Source organism: Protopterus annectens, chromosome 14.part0 (assembly GCF_019279795.1).
Source record: "Protopterus annectens isolate FY-2018-M chromosome 14.part0, PAN1.0, whole genome shotgun sequence".
Classification (NCBI taxonomy): domain Eukaryota; kingdom Metazoa; phylum Chordata; order Ceratodontiformes; family Protopteridae; genus Protopterus; species Protopterus annectens.
In genome coordinates this window covers 824,768,479-824,794,414 of record NC_056748.1, presented here as the reverse complement: position 1 = coordinate 824,794,414, position 25,936 = coordinate 824,768,479, and the positions used below count along the sequence as shown (strand labels likewise).

The window sequence follows — 25,936 nt, the reverse complement described above, 5'->3', positions numbered from 1 at the left end:
TGGCGACCCTTTACCGGGAAAAGCCAAAAAGACAAACATTATCATCTTTGCAAATGTTAAGTGTCAGTTCTTCTAATAATTGTATCTCCTGTTACAAGTATATCACTTCTGACCAGGTCTGAAGAACTTCAACTTCTAATTCAATAATATCTACTCTATCAATTGCTATAAAGAAATGATTTTCATCACCATTAGCCTTATTAATCCACTTTTCATTGTTTATTACATTTGCAAGCATACAGTTCTCACCCAGCTGGCTTTGTACATCTGCAGCTTGAGACATGCTTTTAGCTTCAGTCTTTCTCCTCTTTTTTCTTATCGTAATGCTCTTCAATCCTTCTAAGTTCAATTTTGACTTCTTCCTTTTCACCTACCCCTTACCTCTTTTTTCTACCTTCTCTTTTGGAAAAATGATGCCCTTTCCTATAGACTGATTGTTTTCTGAGAGAACAATGTTATAAGTCCCTGTAATCTGTATTTTACATAAGAAAGCAGTACATTTTTACTAGGTATTCTCTTTGCATTATAGACATTAATCAATTTTTTAACTTGCTTATTTGCTGTGAAATTCTTCCCTTCCTTCTTTTTTTTTAATTTTCTTCTATATGCCCTGAATCCTCAGACTGCTGAATGCTTGTATCCTTAATTCCAACATTGTCAATGGTAGAATCACATTTAACAGATGTTGAATTATTTTTACTGACTATTTCAATCCTTTCTTTCCTAAATGTATTCTTTTTTGGACTTTGCCTAATATGATTTATCTCATCAATCCAGTCATTCACATACATAACAACAGTTGGTACTTACGTATTATCGCAACCAGATTTTTGCGGTTGTGGTAATATGCATGATGGCCTGAAAATGAGTGTGGTAAATAACTTCAGCTGATATTTAACATCTTTACTGCTGAAAAAAATGATTTGGCTTACATTCAGGAAGAGAAACAATTGTTTTCCTCTTCTTCCTGTTTTGCGTGCATTGCACAGGCACGCTTCAATTGGCAGGGCTGCTGTGATACTGAAGGAATGATTACTTTAACTGTGAGCTAGCAATGCTGACAATAAAAACAGACACCCGTGGAAATGCTTTCGGTGAACTGTTTATTTGTCAATGTTTTTAAACATGCCTGAAAAGACACCTTTGTGACAGAAACTTGCAAGAAGTAATGCGTTGCAAGGCTGATGGGGAAAGATGTTGACAGGTGATTCTGGGGTCATTTTTCACGTCAGAATTTGCCATCTGTGGTTTGGGTTGGTGTTGTAATTGTGGTATATTCGCACAAAGTCAGGATGTACTTCAGTGATTTCAGCATGTTTTATGGCTGAAAAGCTGTGCATGGCTCATTCGCTGGTTTTCTAACAGCATGTGGGGGGGAAGTTGTCAGCGAATGCAGTCAGAAGGGCTTCAAAGCAGTGTTTTTGCTGGGGAGCGTGCTTCACATACAGTAGCAGTTGGGAAAAATAGTATGACATGCTGCCGGTAAAGGACATACATAAGTAGTTACATTACTTTTTTAAGTTTGTATTGATAACCCTGCATAAACTAACCTTCACTTTGAAACAAAACAGTTTGTATGCCTTTTTCACTACATTAATGGTCACTTTTAAACATCCGGAAGTCACCAGTATTATCACAAAAATTTGGTTGCGATAATATGGAAGTACCCAGCAGTTCTCTAAGGTGCACCAACTGCACTGGTGCAATCATCATCAGTAAATCTAGATTTATTACTAATAATGGTAAGCAAATCCTGCAATTTCTGACAGGAACACAAGATACCAGTGTTATCAGATGCTACCTTTAAATACACATAGCATTTACTAAACTCTACAAGATATTTGTATATTGGCAAATCATTAATGGCATACTCATTTAAGAAATCCATTTTCAGCTGCAAACAAGTAAAGAACTCTAAAAGAAAGAGATATCAAAATCAGTTACCACAGAATTCAGAGATTTTAAATCAGTTTCTATGAGAAAAAAAATCACACAAACAATATAAAACTAAATATTAAATTAAGTGCAATAAAGTCATCACTCTGACGTACTGTACCAGTTCTGCTACCCGCACAAATGCTGGATTTCCTTTACATCTCATGCAAGTAGCATCTGCTCACTTTAGCTGCCAGTCATACCTCATTATAACAGTAAAGATAAAAAAAAAAAAAAATCACAAACCAACAGAGGATTGTTTCAGTTAAGCTCTGGATTATTCTGTCTGGACGTCTGTGTGAATTTATAGTTAACTAGGCCCCTTGGGATGGCTAGAGTTTACTTATCTAAAATCTATCCCTATCTAATAACAAACAGTGAAAAGCAGAGGTAAAAATAAACTTTAAATCAAAATTATCTGCAACCTCAATCCATATAGCCTCATTTTCAGAAAAATACACCTCTCCTTTTCCCCCTGTACCTTTTTTAAACCCTCTAACAAAATAACAATCTATTTCTGTCTTCAAGTATTCTCTTCTGTATGTATACACCCTTTCCCTCCATAACTGTCATTTCCATACTTTATAATCTCTCTAAATGTCTTCACTTCCTGATGTATTTTCCCTACATATTTTATCAGATTATAGTTACATTCTCCTAACAGTATTATATCTATTTTTAACTATTATATATTTCTGTATTTCTTCAAACATTCCAACCTCCTCTTTAATGTTAGTGTATGTATATACAACAATTACTCTGTATGTCTTCTCACCATATTCAAAATCACAAAGCTCATATCTCCCAGGAACAAAACTTTCTCAGATGACATAAGAATGTCATTTGGTCTTGTTAAATGTGCAAAAGCAACCTTTAAAGCAAGAAAGCTGCAGCACCATGACTATATCAGTCTGGGACAGGAATGTGATATAAAGGGACTTGAGCAGGAGGGAGTATATACATATTTGAGAATTGATAAAGGATTGACAATAAAATGTGAACCAATGCAAATAAAACTTAGTAAGGAATATTTTAGAAGACTAAAATTAATACTGAAAACAGCGCTGACATCTAAGAACAAAATCCAAGCTATAAACCAATTTGCTGTTCCTGTTCTAACTTACAGTTTTTGAGATAACTGACTGACCCATAAAGGTATTGGATCAGTTGGGCAGAAAAACAAGAAAAATACTTCACACTTACCAAATGATTTATAAAAATCAGTGTATACCAAGATTATATTTTTCTCATTCTGAAGGCGGTATTGGCCTCCACGAAACTGATTACATGTATAGAGCTGCAGTTGTAGGACTGCATACATATTTGCTGACTAAGGAAGATCCAAATGCAGTGAAAGTTTTAAAACATGAGGAGAACAAGTCTAAGATCACTTCCCTGCTTAGTTTAGCAGAAGCATATCAGTGTTAGGTGGGAACAGAAACCAAACCAGATACAGACAAAAATCAGGCAGTAGCTGAATGTGCTAATAAAAAGGAAAGAATATAAGGTGAAGGATCAGATGAGAAGGCAAGAAATGTGGAAAAGGCATAAATATAGTTGCAAGTACAGAAAACTCCTGGAACAACCTCATGTCAACCAGGATCTGATGCAGGAACAGTTAAGGAGTGGTGAATTTAAACCAAAAGATGAAATTAACATTGGTGGCCCAGGATAGTGGACTACATACACATTGGTTTACAAAGTCCGTTTAACATGTGAGAGAAACAGACAGATGCAGGCTTTATAAAACAGAATTGGAAACAGTCATACATCTTGCTGCTGGGTGTGAAACACTAATGGCTGAGAGCCTGCATACTGTAAAGCATACTAATGTGGCAAGACTGCTGCATTGGGGATTGGGCAAACATTACAATATTTAAGTAGCTGTGAAGCGTTGTAAACATAAGCCACACAGCATTATAGAAAAGGAAGAAGTTTATATCACATGGGGTCACCCATTACAGACAGTTCAAAAAATAGATTTCATGGACTACTATATCTGGTTTTCTGACAAGAAGACAAAAGTAGCATTGATCAATGAAACTGCTATACCCAGTGATTACAGTGTCTTATGCACAGGGAGACACAAAGCCATAAAATACCAGGATTTGCAGGCAGAAATGAGGGCAATGTGGAAGAAAGATACACAGACAGTTCCAGTACTAGTAGTAGGAGCAATGGTCTCATAAAAAAGAATTTACAGTCATTGTGATGACTGGGGAGAGATGGGCGAAGGCTGCCAGCCTAGTCAAATAGTATTTGATACATAATCCTATTGTTTGTGTCTTTCAGCTTTTCCCAGTTAGGGGTTGCCACAGCGGAACTCCGGTCTGCTAATGATTGGTAGTGGATTTTTACGTCCCGGGTTACCAGCCCTGACGCACAACCTTCAACGAAGGCATGCCCCATTCATGTATGCCTCCATACAGAAGACGCTCTAGCTGAGAATCGAACGGGACAACGTCTTGCTATGAGGTGACAAAGCTACTGCAGCAACTGTATAAATAAATGTAAAATACAGTCTTTTGTTTTTAAATGTAAGAAAACACTAAAATGTGAACTTCAAGATTGTTGCAACATTTCCATCTGCAACAAGGTTTTCCATGATAAATACTTGAGGTCGCACGAAGAGGCTGGTTCGAAAGGTGACATTGTCAGAGCTTGTAGAACTAATGATAAATCTCATGGTTGAATAGGTTCTCTAAAAGGTGGCTTCGGGTGATTCACACCTTTTATGAAGGTCTTGCACAATTTATGGGACATAAGAGAGGAATCTTGGACACCCTCATGAAAATTAGAAATTGCAGCCAAATGAACTCTAATGGTAGAGGCCACTAGACCCGATTGAAACAGGTTGGCCAAATAGTCTAGTATTATCGACACTGGTGCTGAAAAGGGGTCTACTTGTTTATCTTTCAGCAAACAGGTAAATCTTTTCCACTTGCTCAGATAAGTAATTCTAGTGGAAGACGTATGAGAAGCAATGAGAATATCATGTACTGGTAAAGAAAGATCATTTTGCCTGGCAATCAAGGGAATTGGAGTAGCCAAGCCGTGAGCTTCAGGCTGTTCAAGTTGGGATGAATCAGGTTCTGTGGATGTGAGATCAACTCTGGGGTTGGATGGAGAATCCATGGTCGATCTAGTAGGTGAGGCCAAAGGAAGGGGAACCAAATCTGTTGAGGCCAATATGGTGCTATGAGGATCACCTTGCTCTTCAACCGACGGGCTTTCTTCAGAAACTGGGGAATGAGGGGAAAGGGTGGAAAGGCGTAAAGAAGACCCGAGGGCCAATCGTGGACTAGAACATCCCTGGGTGATGGTCCCGGAGGGGGAATCAAGGTGAAGTAGTTGCTGCATTTGTAGTTGGTAGGGGATGCAAAGAGGTTGCACAAGGACGACCCCAGCGGTGGAAGATCTCTGCCACTATCAAGGGATTCAGGGACCACTCATGAGGTTGAAGAATGCACCTGCTGAGTCTGTCTGCTATCACGGTGGAACTCCCGGGAATGTACGTTGCTAGAAGAAAACAGTTGGTAGCCATTGCCCATTTCCACATCCTCATGGCCTCTCGACAAAGGGGGTAAGATTTGGTTCCACATTGCTTGTTGATGTACCAGACCACCGCCATGTTGTCTGACTGAATTGCAATTGTCCCAGATGGCAGCAGGGGATGGAATGCCTGCAACGCCAGAAGCACCGCCCTCAGCTCTAGAACATTTATATGCATATGGGCCTCCAGTTTGGACCAAGTGCCTTGGACTATCTGTCCCTGACATAGCCCCCCCCCCACTCCATCAGGGAGGCGTCTGTGGTCACTGTGGCCTTGGGTTGCTGGGGGGAGAAGGGATGAGACCATTGTGAGAGATTGTGTGTCATCCACCAATTTAAATCCTATTTGCACCTGTGGGTTACATGAATCATGGCTGAAAGGGGATGCTGAAAAGGATACCACTGGGTGAGCAGTAGACATTGTAGAAGCCTCATGTGAAACCTGGCCAGGGGAACAATGGTGATTGAGGCTGCCATGGAACCCAACAGCTGAAAAACCGAGTGAGTCGTGGATTTTTCCTTTGAAAGGATTGGAAGTAGTTGTTGCTTTATCCTTAGAATTCTGTGGTCTGGAATAGCAGCTCTGCAGTTTTTTGTGTCCAAGATAACCCCTATGAATTCTGTCGACTGAGATGGGGTGAGATTGGATTTTTGCCAGTTTATGGTTATGCCTAGCGAGAGAGTATGCCCGGGCTTTTTCCAGTAGATGTCTGGTGGGGGCGGAAATGAGCCAGTGATCTAGGTATGGAAACACCTGGAATCCTTGAAGTCGCAAGTGAGATGTGAAAACTGCCGTGCACTTCGTGAACACTCTGGGGGCTGTAGAGAGTCCGAAAGGCAGTACTCTGAACTGGTAGTGACTGGCTCCCGCACGGAAGTACAGAAATCTTCTTGATGGCCTGTCCACCTTTATGTGGTAGTACGCATCTAGAAGATCTATAGAGCACATCCAATCATCTTTTTCCAACAGCGGGAGGATATACTGTATTGTGACCATCCAGAATTTTTGTACTGTCACAAACTTGTTCAAAATCGGTCTGCAGTTCCTGGTTTTCTTTGGCACCAAAATTAGCCTTGAGTAGAATCGGATCCTATCTGGTCTGGAAGGACTATTTGGATGACTCTTTTTCTTAGCAGCTTTTCTATCTCTAGCGCTGCTTCTTCCCTTTGACTGGGTGGAATGTTGGGAAGATTTTTTTGAAGGGACGGGACAGAGATCGAAGGGGATATGATAACCTCTGGTTATAATCCTTTTTACCCAAGAATTGGTGGTGATGGTTAGCCAGGCAGAAGGGTACAAGGAGAAACGTCCCCCAACTACTTCCAGAGGAAAAGAGTTGGGCCGCTCTTCAGGAGCGCTGGTAGGATTGGCCAGGGAAAGAACCCCTGGAACCCTGGTTATGTGGACCCCCTCTGCCCCAAAAAGGGCATCTTCCCTGTGAGTTTCCCCCTCTGCCTCTGGGGGAGAACTCGGCTTGTGTGTCATGGAAAGGACCCTGAGATTTCTTGAACCATGTCTTCCCACTCTTTTGGTTTCAGGAGAAAGCACGTTGAGGGGAAGAGTAACAGACACCTATGGCAGAAAGGGTCTTACCATCCTGTTCACATCTGGTCAGTGTGCTTTTTAACTTTGGGCCCAAACAACGAGGAGTCCTTGATAAAGGCATTAAGAAAAGAAGACTTAAAGGGTTCCGCAAAATTGCACAAGCGCATCCAGGCATGTCATCTCAAGACCGCAGCTGAACCCGCTGCTCCAGCTGCTCCTTCTGATGCATGAGATATCAGTCGCATAGAGGAGTTAAATATAGATTCAATGGTAGCCAGCTGAGAGGCCACTTTGTCATGGACCTCATCAGACATGGCACCAGCCAAGGTTTCAGAGAGCTCAGAAACCAGATCCCTCTGAAGCCTGGTAAAATGTGCCATATAATTCAGGGACCTGATAGCAAAGGTCGCTGAAGCAAAGGTGCGCTTTCCTATCCTGTCCAGGGCCCGGGACTCTGTTAGGCGGATGGACAGTCTGGCTTTCTTCTTCTGCCAAATCCTTTTTTGTTGTGGCTGCCACCACCAAAGCATCCACAGGAAGACCTTTGGACCAATGGGGATCCGAAGCAGGAGGGGACAAAATTTTATCTGGCCTCCGGGGAATAGCTTTGACGGTATCAGGAGCCTTCCAAGCATGCCGCTCGATGAGCTGGACAAGTTCATCGGCAGGTGGAGTAACCCAGGTGGTAGGGGGCCAGGCGCGAAAGGCCTGCAGGAACACAGATTCCTCAGAGGTCAGATTAGAGGACTGCCAGTCACCTCTCTGATTGAGGATTTCGAGGATATCACCAAAGGATACCTCAGAGGGTGACTGAGGGGATCCTTCCCCCTCATCAAAATCTGTGTCTTCGGTGAGGGACTCCTCTGTGGAGTCCATGTGCTTCCTCTTACACGAACTTTTCTGGTGGCTCTACTCAGTGGGAGAAGCTGGAGAAGACAGCAGAAAAGGGGATTCCTGAGGGAATATGTCCTGCGGCCCCTGCACTCGGGGTCCGTTAGGTGTGACTTGTGAAACCAGTATACCAGAGGAGGGTGGAGGTATAGACAGTCCGGAATCGCCAGCAGCAGCGAAAGCCTTCTCCATAAGTTGGAAGGCTGGTCCACCCGAAGAGGAGTGTGTGTCTAGGACAGGGGGCACCCTTCCTCTAAGTGGCTCAGCCTGCTGACCCGGAGTCCCTGGATGGCTGTGAAGCAGCAAGCTATCCGTGTCACAGCTGACATCCTGGGTCGTAGCAAAACTTTCCTGCCATGAAGGCAACTGCGATTCCTTAGTGAGATCCATAAAGGGAACCACAGAAGGGGAAGACTGTGCTATATCCATGGACTTCAAAGGCAATGAAGGAGGAGGAGAAGAAAGGGTCTTTGGAGATGGGTGATCACTTCCCAAGGAAGGATAGTTCCTGAGGGGTGGGATACCTCTGGCCAAGAATTCCTGGTCCACAAGATGCAACACATCATGTTTGGAATGGCTTCTAGTGGTCCTCACGGAGACTGAGGGAGAAACAGGCCTGTCCACAAAAGAGGCAGACTCGGTGCCCATCTCATCTGACCACACCAAGGACAACAGTGCCGAGAAAGACTGGACTATTGTTCTCTGCACCGAAGAAGTCATCGGTGCCGAGGTCACTGTCTGCACCGACACAGGGATCGGTGCCGAGGTGGCTGTCTGTGCCGAAGCTGGAACCGACATAACTGGAGCCAATAATAAAGGCGTCGGTTCCGAGGAAGATCTCGGAGCCAATGCGGTCAAGGTCTGCGCCGACTGAATGGTCGGTGCGGATACAGTAGTAATGGCCTGAACCAAGGAGCCCCTCGGTGCCGATATATAGAAGGCTGCAGGAGAAGACGGAGCCGAAATCACTAATGGAGCTGAAGGTCTAGGCACCGAAAGCACTGGGGCTGACTGAGAAAGCTCCGGAGCTGAAACTTTAGCCTTTTTAGGTTTTGGTTGGCGGGAGTCCACAGCCGTGGATGAAGGCAAAGAGTTAGCTTTAGTAGAAACATCCAAGGTTTTCTTATGGGCTCTAGGAGGGGTTGAGGCCTCTGACCCAGAAATAGCCTCTGAAAAGGGAGATTTTAGAAGTCCCTTCAGTATCAGCTTATTTTTTCTTTCCAACAATGTTCTATTAGAAAAATTGTCACAAATAGTACAGGGTGGATCAATAGACAAATGGGAAGCTCCCAAACAATAAACACACAAAGAGTGTGCGTCAGAAGTAGGCAGTTTATGTCCACAATCAGAACATCGCTTAAACCATGGATGACCTTTCTTATCTGCCATGACAGTAAATAAACAGCAGAAAAAGTTACCAACAATGGTACAAGAGAGTACCCGAAGGTATGAAAGAAAAGGGTGAAGGGAATACCAATGATGGTAAAGAGAGAATACCTTGCGGTAAAGTGGTAAAGAAAGGACAGAAAAACCTGAAGAAATTATAAGCGCTAGATGTGATAGGGTAAGAGAGAATAAAATATGAACTTTTCTGACAGAAAAGTATACTATAAAGCTATTAAACAACAATTGACTATACTTAGCTTAAGAGAAGTAGCTTGACACGACCGAATGGCAACGCGGCAAATGAAATCTGGGGTAACAGAGAGAGGGGGATTGTGGGTAGGAGTTTAGCTTGAGAGTTTGAAGCTGACGCGAGCTTGGAAAATGGCCGGCTCGGTTCCGAGGTCGGAACAGATACCCATACGCAAGGAATGAACGAGGATTAACAATATCAGATCTTTCTTTTCCTTACCCTGTTTCTAGTAGTTTTACTCAGTTCTCCATCCCCTCCACTTCCTGTTTCTCCTTCCCTTTGTCATTTTCTATTTCATTCTGTTCTTCCTCATGCAGCTCACATGTAACATTTTATCAAAATCAGCATTCTCTTGTACAATACTCCCCAACACAGACACATATATTTCATCATTTCAGCAGTTTCAAGCAATAATTCACAGTTAAACCAAAAGTGCCCCCTCCCCTACATTTTTTGCAAGTCATTCTGCAGTCTTTTATTGAATGTCCAGATGCTCCACACTGTGCATCTATTTTAGGGCAAACCTGTATTAAATGATTATAAGCACAGAAAAAAATATATGTTATGTTGTCCCCAATATTTTACCATCCCTTTCTTTTTATTTAACAAAATCACACTGCAGAAATGTTGCATTCTGTCATCATCTACATCCAAATTAATCCAAACCTTCCACACACCATTCCATAAATGTCTCTCATCAATCATTTTTAAAACAGTCTAGCCTTTCAGTTCAGAAGAATCATTTAACTCTTATACAGGAGTCCCAAATTGCACTACATTTCCCCCCTGAACAATACAGTATCCCTAGTAGCTATGTAACTTCCTCATGGCTCATAAAAGAACTTTCTATCAAGCAAAGTCAAAAACTTTTCTGCCAGTACAAAATAATGTTCTACCCCCTTTCTCTTCATATCTTCCAGTAGATCTCTCTCTCCTACAACTTCCCTCTCTTCCTGCAGCAGCTGTTTGCACCCCCCTCCGAAAAGGAGTAGGAGAAGTTCCCTGGTGTCCTGGCCAAACTTTTCCTAGTCAGTATAAATACCACCTTGATCTCCCCTGAAAAGAGGCCTTCACCCTACTGGGACTAACCAGATCAACAAAAAATAAATAAAAAAAATTAAATGAAATGATGAAAAATATCACTTTGGGAGAAATGCTTATTTTTATTCTGATGTTTTTGCACCACAGAACAGATGTAACTGATAGATAGATAATTACTATATCTTTTACAATATGTCATAAACTGAATGGTATAGAATTAAGGAGCCTGATAACAGTACTGGCAAAACAGATGTCTCTAACATTGGAGGATAGTACATTTCAAAAACAGGACAGGTTTCACAGATGACTAACATACTGAGTAATGCAAATTAGCATGGGCAGCAGAAATATGAGGTGTGATGAAGTCTAAGACACAAAATAGAGCAGTTGCACAAGGGGCAAATATAGCAGTATGCATAATGACATGGTAATGAGCAATCCCATGCAAATCAGTCACACTGAGTATGCAAATTCTGACTCACAACATGGCAGACCAATTAAGAAACATACCAAATGGGCATGCTGTGCCACTGCACATACACATATTGAACAAAAAGATTTATGATGTACATAATGCAGCATGCTAGGATTAGTGACAGCAGTTGCTCAGCAGAATGTGTAAGAAGTTGCTGTTGAAGCCAGTGGCTGAAGTGTTGCATGTAGTGACCACCAGTACCAATGGAGGTGTTACAGACAGTACTTGAAATACCATCAGCTCACACAGTAGCAGATTGTGGATCATTTCAGTGTAGAAAAGGGGACTGTAAGGGACAGCAGTGAAAAGCACTTAATCACTGACAACAGATCTGAATCAGTGTGGTGATGGCTTTTCCTTCCAGGGGCATCCTGCTCATACATCCACCCTCTACATGCATAGCCATCCCTTCACCTATGTACAAGGTATGTTGTATCCTCTAACATTTTCTGCCCTCATTGAGAGTAGATTAAGGTATGTGCCCCACAACTGGATATGTAGCTCCATGTGCAGTGTTTCTTACCACAGAGTATCCCCACACAGCTGGATATTCAGCTGTTATTCCCTTGTATTTTATCTTCTACCATAGTGTGTCTCTACAGCTGGACATGTGACTGTCATACCTTTGTGCTGTGTTCCCTATGACAGTGTGCCCCAAAAAGCAAGACATTTAATCATCATGTCTTGTGCTAGATTTGCTATCACAGTGAACCTCCCACAGTGAGCGATTTAACTTTCACTGTTGCTGGCTTCCAACATACTTGGTCAGGACAGTGCAGTGGTACATTGCATCATGTCTTCTTCTTGTATGTCTATACCAAAGGGCAGTGCATTCTTAACTGAACTCCTCACGCCTAATTTGCTCTTTTTAATGCAATCTTTCAAATATGGTAACCATGCTTTATATCACTCTACCATGTTCCCGTTAGGGAGGTATTTACAATAATGAATGAGGGAATTTGACATGACCATCTCTGAATTGCTACCATAGTGTATGATCCTGCCACATCCATGTTGTGCAACCCTGCTCAAGCCTGCATACCCTGGTGCTGCTGAGACATGTGCACACTATGTTTGTGCACAGCATTTAATCTTGTAGTGCCGTGACTACACTATAGATACTATCACTAGGATAATGTTGCTGTCCTGTGATACGTGTCATATCCAAATATGTGGCCATGCATATAGAGTACCATTCTGCTCCTTGAGTTAACCTGTTTAATGGACACAGTCTCCTCAAGTGCTGTTTTCAGCATGGTTCATGCCTGATGTGAGATGTATACCAGGATTTTCTTGAACCTTCTACACAAAGACTTTGAAGAACAAGTGTTGGGCCATTATGATGGTACATTAAATATGGTGGGTGCATAGTACCAGCTTGCCAAGATGGTGACTGATGCCCCAGCATTACCCATTCTAGTGAATAGTGGAGCCATAACTAGAACAACCTGTGGTGGCATCAACCCAACCTGTTTCACCAGTGAGAGGCAGAGGTTAGGGGGCTGTAAGCAATTATTTTTTTTCTATTGTCTACTTTTCACACGCTTAGTGTCATACTGTGTTTTTCATAATTTATTTTGCAGCAATTGAGGAATATGTATACTATTTGCCACTGGAATTTTGATGTAACATAGATATGCATTAAATGCTCTATTGTTTATCTTTCTGTTTTCACATCTTTCTGCAGGTCCATCTGTGGGAAATTAAGAGGAGAGGTGGTGGGCACCTGGGTCTGTCCCAGCTGTTGTGTTTGGTGCTAGGTCATTAGCAGTCACCAGGTTTTCCTCTCAGCAGGGTGACAGAAGTCACCCTTGAAAGGCAACTTGTAGAGTTCAAAGGTGGTTTCCATGCCCACCTCTCAGAAGGAGGGTTGAAGCTCTTCTTCTGGCAGTGGCTTGAAAAGCTCATATTTGTTCATCCAGCATTAGATTCTGAGGCTGGCTGTATCTGAGGTACATTACCACTTGGAAGCTTACCTCACTCCTGTCATGGAGTACTTCCTGGTGTGGGTGGTAAAGACATAAATTAGGTAGGGCCCCAGCCATCAGCCACCAAAGACATGAATCGCCCATGACATCAGCCACAAAGTTGACTGATGATGGGTGGTCTATCCTCTGGGTTGGTCTGGCAGAACCTCTTTACCCTGCACTGGCCCACATCCAATGTTCCCCTCACTTCTGTCTTTCCCCACACCTTGTTAGTAGGCCAAACTTTCCCCATCATTTTTCTAACCTTTACATGTTTGTGTTCCTCCACTGTTTTCCCCACTGTGTGTGTATCTATACTACCCCCGTCTATGTCTGCATTTTATGTTTTTGTCTGTGCTTGCTACCTTCTTTATTTCCACAGTCCATTACAAACTTGCTCCTCATTGCCCTTTCTCTCTCCCTCTCTCTCTCTCTTTATATATATGTGTGTGTGTATATATATATATATATATATATATATATATATATATATATACATATATGTGTGTGTGTGTGTGCGTGTAGGTCAGTTGCCCCACAAAAAATATGCTGTTCTTCCCCCATCTATCAGTTCTTATGGTTACCTTTGTGTGTTTAGCTTAGCTTGATATTCCACCTTTTCTACCCATCATAACTTCCCCATTCCTTCCCATTTATAGGAGTAAGTGTGTTGGCGCTTTGTTGTGCTGGTCTTCTTTGGCTTACTTCAAATGCGAGAGTTGCAGGGATGAGGCACGCCACTGAGTGTGTGAAAATGCCTCTTGTATGCTTCGTTATTTTTCTTGTAATGTTTTTCAAATAATTTTTAGTAGAGCATAACCTTTGCTGCCATTCCCCAATACAACTGGTGCCAGTAACATGGCTGCACTAATCTACTCATGTCCCTTTTCTCAAACTACAGGCACAATGCTAGTTCTGGTACATAGCTAATAGCTACAGACCATGTCATGCTTCAGTGGCCTAGCTATTTAACTTTATGCTATAGCAAAGCAGATGTTTCTGCATACCCCCAGTATCACAGTATTCTCTTACTGCATAATAAGTTTACAGCAGTTGTTTAGCTATTTACACTGTACTAAATACATATCTACAATGAGATATAATATATCCTAGGCCTTATTGTCTGTAATATTGTATATTTATGGAGTACTTGCAAAACATAGTAATGCTTCAGGAAATTTTAATTTTAGTTCTGAATATAAATTAGCAGGTGCAGGTTAACTAGATTAACTTATTACAGCCTAGTGATGCCACCAGGCTTTTCTGCAGTTACAGCCTATGCCTCTAGACTTCAAATATTGCTTGCTCATATTTGTATTAACAATTCCAAAAATATGCTACATGCAAGGTATCAAGACATTTTTTTCTTAAAGTTTATATGATGGCAAACAGAATTGCATTCATATTTGAGCTCTGTTTAGTGCAGCTAAAGTGGTACTAAATACTAATGGTATACTATTTATTTGTAATGTAATAATTTCACATTTCTCTAAATACTAAATACTATTGGTATACTATTTATTTGTAATGTAATAATTTCACATTTCTCTAAATATCTCATCAATGATGTGACACAGACAGAGTTGCTTAGCCTCATATGAAAACTAATAGATGTATGAAGGAGATACTGCTTTCAATATGTGTAAGGCTTGAATGGTTATGAGGCATTGTAAGCTGTTTATACATTACACAAATTATTTACCTTGTTTATTGCAGCTTATAATATCCAGTTTAAGATCTATAATTGAATGAATGCAAACACTCTAAAGATTACTTTGTGCTGAATACTTTATTTTCGTTTTCGAATAACATGTATGGTTCTAGAGATATTAACATTTGTTTGAACTGTAAGGCAATAACTTCATTTTTTTAAAGGCTCAGGCCATATCCATTGGAAATTAGAGTACAGATTCAAAAGAGTTCCACTTGAGGGATTGACTTAATACAACAGTCTTTTGGTTAATTTTTACAGGTCATAAACCTGTGGAACTTTGCTCCCGATTTTGGCAGTGTAGTTCCAAAAACATTAGTAAACAAAGCAGCTGTTTGTTTTAGTAGTTCTTACTAAAAAAATATTAGCTGAATGTAGGTTGTGGGTGAGTAGATAATTTTGGATGGGTTTTATGGCACAGTGATAATTGTCCTCATATAGACACTAGGGGGCTTGGAGAAGTAGGCTGACATGTAATTTAGCGTTGAAATGTAGCCAGGAGACATTCTTTAGCAAGGAACAGTGGTGAGTTCTGTGAGGCAACTCAAGGATACATTTTGTAGATTTGTGATATGTTTGATTAAGACTAACAGACTCAGTTTGGAGACAAAACATTAATTCACACACCATGGAAAGGTATGCTGTCTGCAGCTGAAGATGATGGTAACATAGCCAAACCAATATCCTTGGTAGTTAATGTAGAAAATGGTCAGCCATATAAAAAAATGCAAAAGTGCAAAAGACAAATACAACAAAACTGAAGTTCCAATAAGAACAGCACCAAGAGGTGACATGACCAGCAATACAGCAAAAACAGAGACTGTGAACAGTCTGATAACCAAGAGTTGCGGAGGGGCAGACTGACAGCAAGAACTGCAAGAACTGTCCCGAAAGAAAAAAAAAGACGTTCACTGTTAGCAGTCCTGTTAAACTGTATGTAGATGTTTGAAGAAGCTAGAGAGATGCATGGTTTGTTTTAGAGATAAACAGGGTTCTTAAGACTGGAAGGATCATTTATTAAAAATGGTCTTTGAGTAAGCAAAAAAATTGTATAACTGTGTGATGTACCTCCTCTGGGGCAGTGATCAAGGAGCCTCAGTCCTCACCACTGACACTGGTGGGGAAAGTTCATGATGAGAAAAATAGACACATATAGTATCTTCAGATGCAGCTCTCTGCACCAAGTACAATTTTCCTTATGAGCACACAGGGAATGGATACTCTAGTCCTGGGGCTGGGCTTCCTCTCCAGGCCCCAAATTTGATTCTCCACTGACCACTATAGAGCTGAATCCTTGGCTGGGTGTTCCTGGCCAAGCCTATACCACAGTCTTTGTGACATCAGTGCTGTCAGTGTCCTTGTTCAAAGTAGTTGTCACACGCACTCTTTGAGATTTGGATTTTCACACACGCACACCTGGCAAAGGCTAGCACAGCTTACCTGCTCTGAACCTCCACCCAGACTATAAGGTAGATTTACTGCCACAAGAACACCTGAAGTCAGCTACTTTAAGGCTCTTACAAGGGTACCCAATTACACTTAGTAAAATTAATAATTATAAAAATGGTAGTGTTTGACCAAGCAGCAAGACTTTTAGGAATGTGGAGCCACAGTACCACTAAATACATTTAAGTTATCTCAAAGGTTAAATATTTTCCAAAAGACCAGCCACAATGAAGGGTTTAGATATATCTAATAAATAATAATAATAATAATAAACAAAATCATGAAAATACTGACTACCTATTTACAACAAACACCAGAATTTCAATCACAGGAAATACAATAAACCACAACACAGATGGAAAGACACAGACAGATATAGAAAAAACAACATTTAGCTTATCAGCTATTCAGCTATTCAGCTTATTTAGCACCGAGGGAGTGTGTAACAATTATGGACCTTTCTGATATCAAGAAGTAGCTTAGCAAGCCTGTCTTTTCATCTAATGTGCACTACATGTACTGTTTGCCTGACTTTTCCAGAAATACCTCAGTGCAGAATTACAGACTATTTTTACTTATTTTGGCCTACTTTCACTGGCATAGGCTCACTTTTTCTGTTCATTCCTATCTATTCCACTACCTGAACAGAACTGGCAAAGTAAAAAAAAAGAAAAGTTTAATAATTTTTTCATTAACCTGTTGTCATTATTATGTTTACCTTGAAGATGTTAATACTCAGAAAAGCTATTGATTTTTTTCTTTTTTTCTCTTACTTGCACACTCTTATCTCCCTGATCTCAGACCACCAGGCCAACGCATTCTACAAAAACACTGTCAAAAAATACTTCTATTAGTTTCAAACAGGCATGAGAAGAATTTTATATACTCTGCTTATCACTTAATTATGCTAATATTAAGCAAGCTCAGCTGGTGTAGAATGATAAAATCCTGACTATGACCTAAGTGACCCAACCTCAGTTACAGGAAAGCCGCGGTGGTACAGCGGTAGTTTTGTTGCCTCACAGCAAAAGGTTCTCCTGTTCGATTCTCGGCCGGAGTGCCTTCTGTGTGGAGTCTGCATGTCCTACCCATGGTTGAGTGGCTTTTGAAAGACATGCGTGAATGGGCGTGCCTTCGCTGAAGGTTGGGTGTCGGGCTGGCAACTCGGCACCATATAAATCGACTGCCAACCATTAGTGTACCGGAGTTCTGCTGTGGCGACCCCTAACCTGGAAAAGCCAAAAAGACAAACAACATTGGGGCTGAGGAGGGTGAAGAGTGTGAAGCCCTGCCTGCTTGCTTCTCTCGCTAGATAAGATGGTGGAGGACATACTTATGGGCATGCCACTTATGTGATACTGGTGAACACCTGGGCTCAGTAGCAGTAGTGAACTAGGTGAATGAGATGGTTTTGGAGGCACTCCCACTTTGGATGTGAGGATGATAATGCTCTTAGACCATACCATATGGTGTAAAGTAGTACATGCAAAATATATATGACAGGATAGTAAAAGGTAGGGGGTAGGGCCATTACCATAGAGATTGTAACCCTAATGGGAGCAGCTATGTTTGCTCCCTGGACCAAGCAAGACCATCCCTGGCACCTGACTTCATCAAACAGAGGATTGGTAAACCCTGACCAGCAGGGTTAAAACCAGTTGTAGCAATTTCATGTGGATCAATAATGGGTGATGGCTGATGGAAGATTTCATACTGCAAACAGAAAGCATGCATTATACACATCCATTACCTGGCACATAGACAATGACACCTGTACTGTTATCTTCTAATGACAACGATGGCAAGAAGTCATCCCCTAACACTTACATTACACTAGCTTGATGGAAGAAGACTACAACAGTAAGGCTATTTCTACTTTTAAGTTCCCTAAACCTCTACCTCCATACCTTTCTTCTTATCCTTTTTTTACCTGTCCCATACCCTTTTGAATGCCCCTGTGCTGTGTTGCTACTCACCATTACCCATTCAGGCAGCCCATTCCATAGATCCATAATTTCCTCTGTGAAAAAGTACTTTCAGAGATACAGGAAGTAATTATTCCTGGCAATCTGTGGACAGAGCCCACTTCTCCTCCTCTGTCTACATCTCCCAGACAGAATGACCCCTTCACATATTGCTTTCTCTGACATGAAGCTGCATACCAATGTCACATCTCCTCTCCCTCCCCCCACTGGTTTCATGTAAAAAGAACCTAGCTCCTCTAGCCTCTGGTCATATTTCTGATTTTCTATCAAATGGATCTTTCTGGTAATAGCAATCTAATGTCGTTTTTTTTGTATGACCTCTAGATCTGAACAGAGTACTTACTGTGTGGTCTGTCCAAGGCCCTGTAGAGTAGAAGCTTTACTGATTTGGTTTTGGAATCTGTCCTACTGCGGACATACCTCAGCAGTCTGTTTGCTGCTGCTGCCCACTCACACTACTTCCAGTGGTCCAGTCCAGCTGTGATCAACATTTCTAGGCATTTTTCCTGCTTTTTTGACATTGGTTCCACTCTCCCCAGATGATACTTAACACCAGGGCAATTGTGGTCAAAATACAGTTTTGCACTTGTCTGCATTGAACCTCTACCATCACTTTTCTGCCCACATGTTTAGCCTTTTTGAATATATTGCTAGATTTGTGTCACCATCATACTGACTGCTATAAGTTAAAGCATGGAAGCTCCTATACTGTCTTGCTCTGTTTGCATACCACACTCTCTGTGCACTTTCTCCAGATAATCTTAGGCTGCATACCGAGATAACTAGCCCAGTGAAATTATAAAATGATGATAATTTACCCCTCATCTCCTTTTAGATTAGGCTTTACCAAGTAACACATTCCTTTCAAACATCTACAACAATCCATTATATATCTTATGCCAAACAAAGATTTAATTCCTTGTTGTTCATTTTACATAATAAATACTGTTATTAATTTCACAATAGATGCTTACTTTCATGGAACTTGAACATTAAAGGTTAATCTTGTAGTCACTGAGTACTTTCATCAAACTGTACATTCAAGCTTAATCTCCTAGGCATGGAGTTATATTTGACAGAGAGAAAAACTCAGCCTGTCCATAGTAATACAACAGTGATTTCGACACTGTAATGACCATTTATCTATTTCACTGAAGAAATATTCACATGGTTAGGGTCTGTAAAACCTAATATCAGCCATTCTTATTGAAGATTCTAATCAGGTTTTCCTTTATTTATACTTGGGAGAACCTTTATTATAACTTTTGTAGGACACGTGATTTCTTCAACCCAGAAAACTTCATTCCGCAACTGCACTCAGCCATGCCAAGTATTTACTGTATTTTTCTGTTGCGGCCTATATTTTACAACAAATATATTTCTACTTAAGTTTGCATCTACCACTGCAAAAAGACTCTCCTTACTTTACACAGATAACCCAATTATGGTTTCAGTACTGACCCATACAACTTACTGTTACCAGTTTTTGCAATTTCTTGCAGTTTTTAATGGTTGTAGTTGGAAGAAGAGAAAATCCAAAACCATTTTAAACTCATGAAATTACCTCCATAACTTTCCTGAATTTGATGTAGGACACTTCTCATGCATTTCTATCTAATCTCATTAGCCTTATCAAGACCTACCTGTTAAACTGGGCTGTGAGCTCACCACTCATCATAGTGATGGACCGTTATTTTCTATAGTTTATATTTGCTTTTCAATAGCCAAACAGCCATAACACATTTTTGTATAAATAGTAGACTACACTGTAACATGGTTTTCCCTAAGTCCTTATCCAATCAAAATGAAAATTCACTTTACAAGCACTATGGTGTAATACTTGCCAACTTACATGGGGAGCCAAATCAGTTGCTGTGTTTAGGGTCAATTATATTGTACTATAAAAAACGGTCACTAGTCAGTCACTAGGGGTCACTAGTGTCACTAGGGGTGGGAGGTTGACATAATGGTTAAGGTACAACTAATAAAACTACAAAAACTACTACCACTATAAAAGGCTCACTTACTGCGTCCAAAGTAAAAATTCCAGCAACAAACGAATAGGAAGACACAGAGACAGCTGATATATCCAGTTCAAAACATTTACTGCAGTGCAACAAAACACAAGCGTTTTCACCAAACAGGCATCATCAGGTGTATTACAAAAGCACTAACAAACACACCCCTATTTATACATCAAATGTTACATGATACAAATTCAAATTTAAAACCACAAATTTAAAGACACAACACATATAAAAGACATATAAATTTAATTTAAAAACATACATAAATAATGCATACTAAAACTATACTTCAATACTAATAACTACCTTCTTAGGGGTGTCTTCTTTAATTTGGGTACTAATGGAACTGATTCATTAAGCCCATGTCCTACATCAACCCTAAACCTCACTATCCATGAGGATTCCAAATCCTCGGTCTTAGCACGTATATCACACTGCCTCACATTCTCATAAACCCTAGCAATTACTAAAAATTTAAAACCATGACTAGAGTCAGTACTCAAAACATGCTTCACCAATGCACTAACCACATTACCTTTATTCATATGGTAGATATGTTCTCTTATGCGTTTTCTGAAGGGACGGTCAGTCTTACCTATGTAAACCTTTTTGCATACAATGCAGTGAGCTAAATAAACAATATGTGAGGTATCACATGTAGCTGCTATTGCGAAATTATAACATCTACATGTTCAAATTTGCAACTGATGTCAATATATACAAACCAGTTGCAATGACCACATGATTTAGTTACAACTAAATGAGAATTCCTACTTGCATCCTTTGGGTAACACAACCTACTTCTCAGTGACCTACTGTTCTTATATGAAAAACACGGCACTTCAGGTATGTGCTAGAGATATTATTATCAGTTCTAAGGACACCCCAGTGTTTTTTAATGATATCCTTGTAACAATCTACATCACTAGTATAAGTAACTTTAAATCTCAAACCAGTGTTATACTTACTTTCTCGCCTCCTAACAAACTTACTATTACCTGTAGAAAAATATGGTCTAGCTTCATTCATCCTTTTATCAAAAACCTTAACTGCGTTGTTTTGGATAAGATATTCCTCATAACCTCTCTCCTTCAAACTCATCTTCACGTTATCAACTTCACCAATAAAATCACTATCCCTAACATTTAATCTTGAAGCTCTATAAAACTGGTTAGAAGCCACATTTCTAAAAACATAAGGAGGATGAAGATGTCCCTATGTAATAAATAATTCACATGACAGTCTTTCCTGTGCAACTTAGTGTAAATAACACCAGTTTCATCCTTAATAATAGAAACATCCAAGAAATCCACCGCTAATTCTGAGGAGTGAGATGTAAACTTAAAATTAGAGCAAGTAGAGGGTATAAATGATAACCCTTTACCTAGAACTCTCAGTTCATAAGGCATCAAAGTTATACTGGATAAGTTCAACACTAGTCCTTCTTGGCATTCAGAAATGCCTTTTTTATTGTATTCTGCGTATTCACAGTTCCTTCCATCTTTTGTTTGTTGCGGCTCCGACTCTGCCCTCGTTGGTGTTCTGTCAGCTGTTGAAAAGTTTGCTCCTTCACCGGTATTGGAAAATTGAGGTATTGCTCGTTGACGCAGAAAAAACGACCATCAGTATCATTACTGCTGCCAGAGGTAGATTTCTCTACTACCCCTGACCTATGCACTTGTGTATTCATGGTTACAATCTTCTTTCGAGCTCCCAGCTCCTTCACCAAAGCAACTTCACCTGTTAATGGGGAAACTCTTTGTATCTCTTCTGAGCGTTGATTCGTACCAGCACATGGATCTGATGAAAAGAAAAGCAACGCCTCCTGGTGAGTCTGTTTTGCAGCAGTATATGAAAGGGACGTTTAATTCCCTTTCAGTATATGAGTCTAAATACAAAAAGCCAAATTTAGTAAGATCTATCGAGATTGTAATGATTTTCAACTGGGTAATGTCTTTTTTATGGCCGCGAGAGAGTTTTGAAAAAGAGACTGGGAGATCTTGGCAACAACACAGTACCAATGATGGTCCACCAGGAGGCATTGCTGTTCTTTCATTTTTTCTACCTCAACGAGCAATACAACCTCAATTTTCCACTACCAGTGAAGGAGCAAACTTTGCAATGGCCAACAGAACACCAATGAGGGCGGAGTGGGAGCCGCAACAATCGAAAGATGGAAGGAACTGTGAGTACGCAGAATACAAAAAAGGCATTTCTGAATGCCAAGAAGGACTAGTGTTGTATTTATCCAGTATAACTTTGACGCCTTATGAACTGAGAGTTTTAGGTAAAGGGTTATCATTTATACCCTCTACTTGTTCTAATTTTACGGATGTTATTTTTGATGTTAAATTATTTACTAGGAATTTGGGGTTGAAAGTAATGTTTAATAATTCTGAAAGTGTTACTAATGAAGAAAGTAACATTTTTTTAAGCCCAGTTTGCTCTTACCTAATACTAATCCTCTTATTTCTGCATTTGAAAAGTTAGTCATACAAGATGTGTATGATTTGAATGAGGCTAATACTAATAAGCATGCTTGTTACAAGAGGAAGCAAAATCTTTCTAAAGCTGAGTTCAATGCGCTGAAGGGGTTGGAGAACAATACTGATATTGTTACCAGGCCCGCTGATAAAGGCGGACCAATAGTGGTATTAGATAGGACCTGGTACGTGTTTAAAATGCAGGCATTGCTAAATGATGAGTTATTCTATGAGAAATTAACTTGCATTCAAGTCAACACAATTATACGTGATGTGCAGATTTTACTTAAATGTATGTTTGATATGAATCATTTTGTTAGTCATCTTTTGGAATATTTTTATATAAATAAACCTACTGTTCCTGTTATACAAGGTCTCTCGAAGGTACACAGAGATGGGTCTGATACACCACTTAGACCTATTGTTTCTGGTAGAAATTGGTGCACTGAGACTATCTCTATATATATAGAAAAACATTTCTGACCGGGTATTAATAAATTAACACATGTATTAAGGGACACCAAACATTTTCTTAGAGACTTGTATAAATATGTCTTTAATAGTTTGAATGATGATGTGTTTTTTGTTACTATGGATGTGGTGTCTTTATTTACTGTTATACCCAATTTAGATGGCCTTAATAAGGTGACTCAATTTTTGCAGTGGTTTACAGATTACACCCCTAACAAGGTTCAATTGTTGGTGAAACTGTTGGAGATTGTGCTTGAGCAGAATGTCTTTGCTTCTGGTGAGCAAATATATAAGCAATGCAATGGCGTGGCTATGGGCACTTCTTGTGCCAATAGCTAAGCCGATGCTGTTATGGTCGTTTGGGAGTATGACCATATATTTAATGGGCCATTCAATGAACATGTTTTGTTTTTTTGTAGATTTGTGGATGACCTATTTATTTTCTGGAAGGGAGACCTTGATATATTTGCTTCCTTTATGGAATATGTGAATAGTAGTACCTGTTATCTGAAGTTTACATCTCACTCCTCAGAATTAGCGGTGGATTTCTTGGATGTTTCTGTTATTAAGGCTGAAACTGGTGTTATTTACACTAAGTTGCACAGGAAAGACTGTTATGTGAATCATTTATTACATAGGGACAGTCTTCATCCTCCTTATGTTTTTAGAAGTGTGGCTTCTAACCAGTTTTCTAAAGCTTCAAGATTAAATGCTAGGGATAGTGATTTTATTGGTGAAGTTGATAACATGAAGATGAGTTTGAAGGAGAGAGGTTATGAGGAATATCTTATCCAAAACAATGCAGTTAAGGTTTTTGATAAAAGGATAAATGAAGCTAGACCATATTTTTCTACAGGTAATAGTGAGTTTGTTAGGAGGCAAGAAAATAAGTATAACACTGGTTTGAGGTTTAAAGTTACTTATACTAGTGATGTAGATTGCTACAAGGATATCATTAAAAAACACTGGGGTGTCCTTAGAACTGATAATGATATCTCTAGCACATACCTGAAGTGCCATGTTTTTCATATAAGAACAGTAGGTCACTGAGAAGTAGGTTGTGTTACCCAAAGGATGCAAGTAGGAATTCTCATTTAGCTGGAACTAAACCATGTGGTCATTGCAACTGGTGTGTATATATTGACAGCAGTTGCAAATTTGAACATCCCGACCAAAGTAGATGTTATAATTTCAGAATAGCAGCTACATGTGATACCTCACATATTGTTTATTTAGCTCACTGCGTTGTATGCAAAAAGTTTTACATAGTTAAGACTGACCATCCCTTCAGAGAACGCATAAGAGAACATATCTACCATATGAATAAAGGTAATGTGGTTAGTGCATTGGCGAAGCATGTTTTGAATACTGACTCTAGTCATGGTTTTAAATTTTTAGTAATTGCTAGGGTTTATGAGAATGTGAGGCAGGGTGCTATATGTGCTAAGACTGAGGATTTGGAATCCTCATGGATAGTGAGGTTTAGGGCTGATGTAGGACATGGGCTTAATGAATCAATTCCATTAGTACCCAAATTAAAGAAGACACCCCTAAGAAGGTAGTTATTAGTATTGAAGTATAGTTTTAGTATGCATTATTTATGTATGTTTTTAAATTAAATTTATATGTCTTTTATATGTGCTGTGTCTTTAAATTTGTGGTTTTAAATTTGAATTTGTATCATGTGACATTTGATGTATAAATAGGGGTGTGTTTGTTAGTGCTTTTGTAATACACCTGATGATGCCTGTTTGGTGAAAACGCTTGTGTTTTGTTGCACTGCAGTAAAAGTTTTGAACTGGATATATCAGCTGTCTCTGTGTCTTCCTATTCATTTGATAATGGTTAAGGTGTTTACCTTACAAGCATAGGGTTCAGGGTTTGATTCTGACATGGAGTAATTGGCTAGGCTGAAAATGGCTCACAAGGGCAGTTAGCCTAGTACTAATCTATGAACCTATGAACCTATAACTTACGACTTAAGTTTTAGGACACCATGCACACTTAAAACTAATTAAACACACCAGTAAAGTGCCCAGATGGATTTCAGTGCAAATCATACTTAGAGACCTATACTTCCTGTAAAAACAGATGAACAGATGAAACGCAATCTCTAGTCACCGTTTGGCAGTAGACTCATTAAATCCTTCTCATCCTAAGTATCCCCAGCAGCATCACCTCACACATGACTCCTGTGTGTTATTTATTAAGCCTCCCGCTATGACACTATTGTTGCTAAAGCAGCTTGATTTCAATCAATACATTTTGAGTTTAATGCTTGTGAAACCCATAATTTATTATACTAAAATCTTCTTCATACATAACAGCAATGGAAAAAGACCTTTGGAGATCAACATAAATCTGCCAAATCAGTCTAAGCTAAAAATTACAAGAGACCTATGAAGCAGTTTTCTACAAATTTGCTTCTACAGGTATAACATTAATTAATTCCTTCCCAAATAAAATAAAAAAATAAAAATTACACCTCCTACGCTGCTTATTTCCATAACTTCTCCTTTCATGTCTCTCATCATTTTACGCTACATTCTACTTGTCTGTCTGTAAATTACTACTAACTCAAAAACACCTCAGTTTGATCTTTTCCCTGCAGCCATCATGCTAGAAACACATTAATAAATACATGAATTGTTATTGTATGTTATTTTTTTATTCAGTAATTAGTTAATTTATGTTAATTTCTCTCTTTTTGTGTTAAAATGCTATGTTCATGTAAGAAATATTTAAAAAATGTTTTAAAAATCATCTAAAT

The 25,936-nt window shown here is 39.8% G+C and overlaps 1 protein-coding gene across 1 annotated transcript in view; it reads right to left on the bottom strand.

Annotated features, from left to right (window-relative positions):
• PIK3AP1 (phosphoinositide-3-kinase adaptor protein 1) overlaps positions 1 to 25,936 on the bottom strand; it is a 1,872,143-nt gene that overhangs the window by 392,204 nt on the left and 1,454,003 nt on the right. The window lies entirely within an intron of this gene.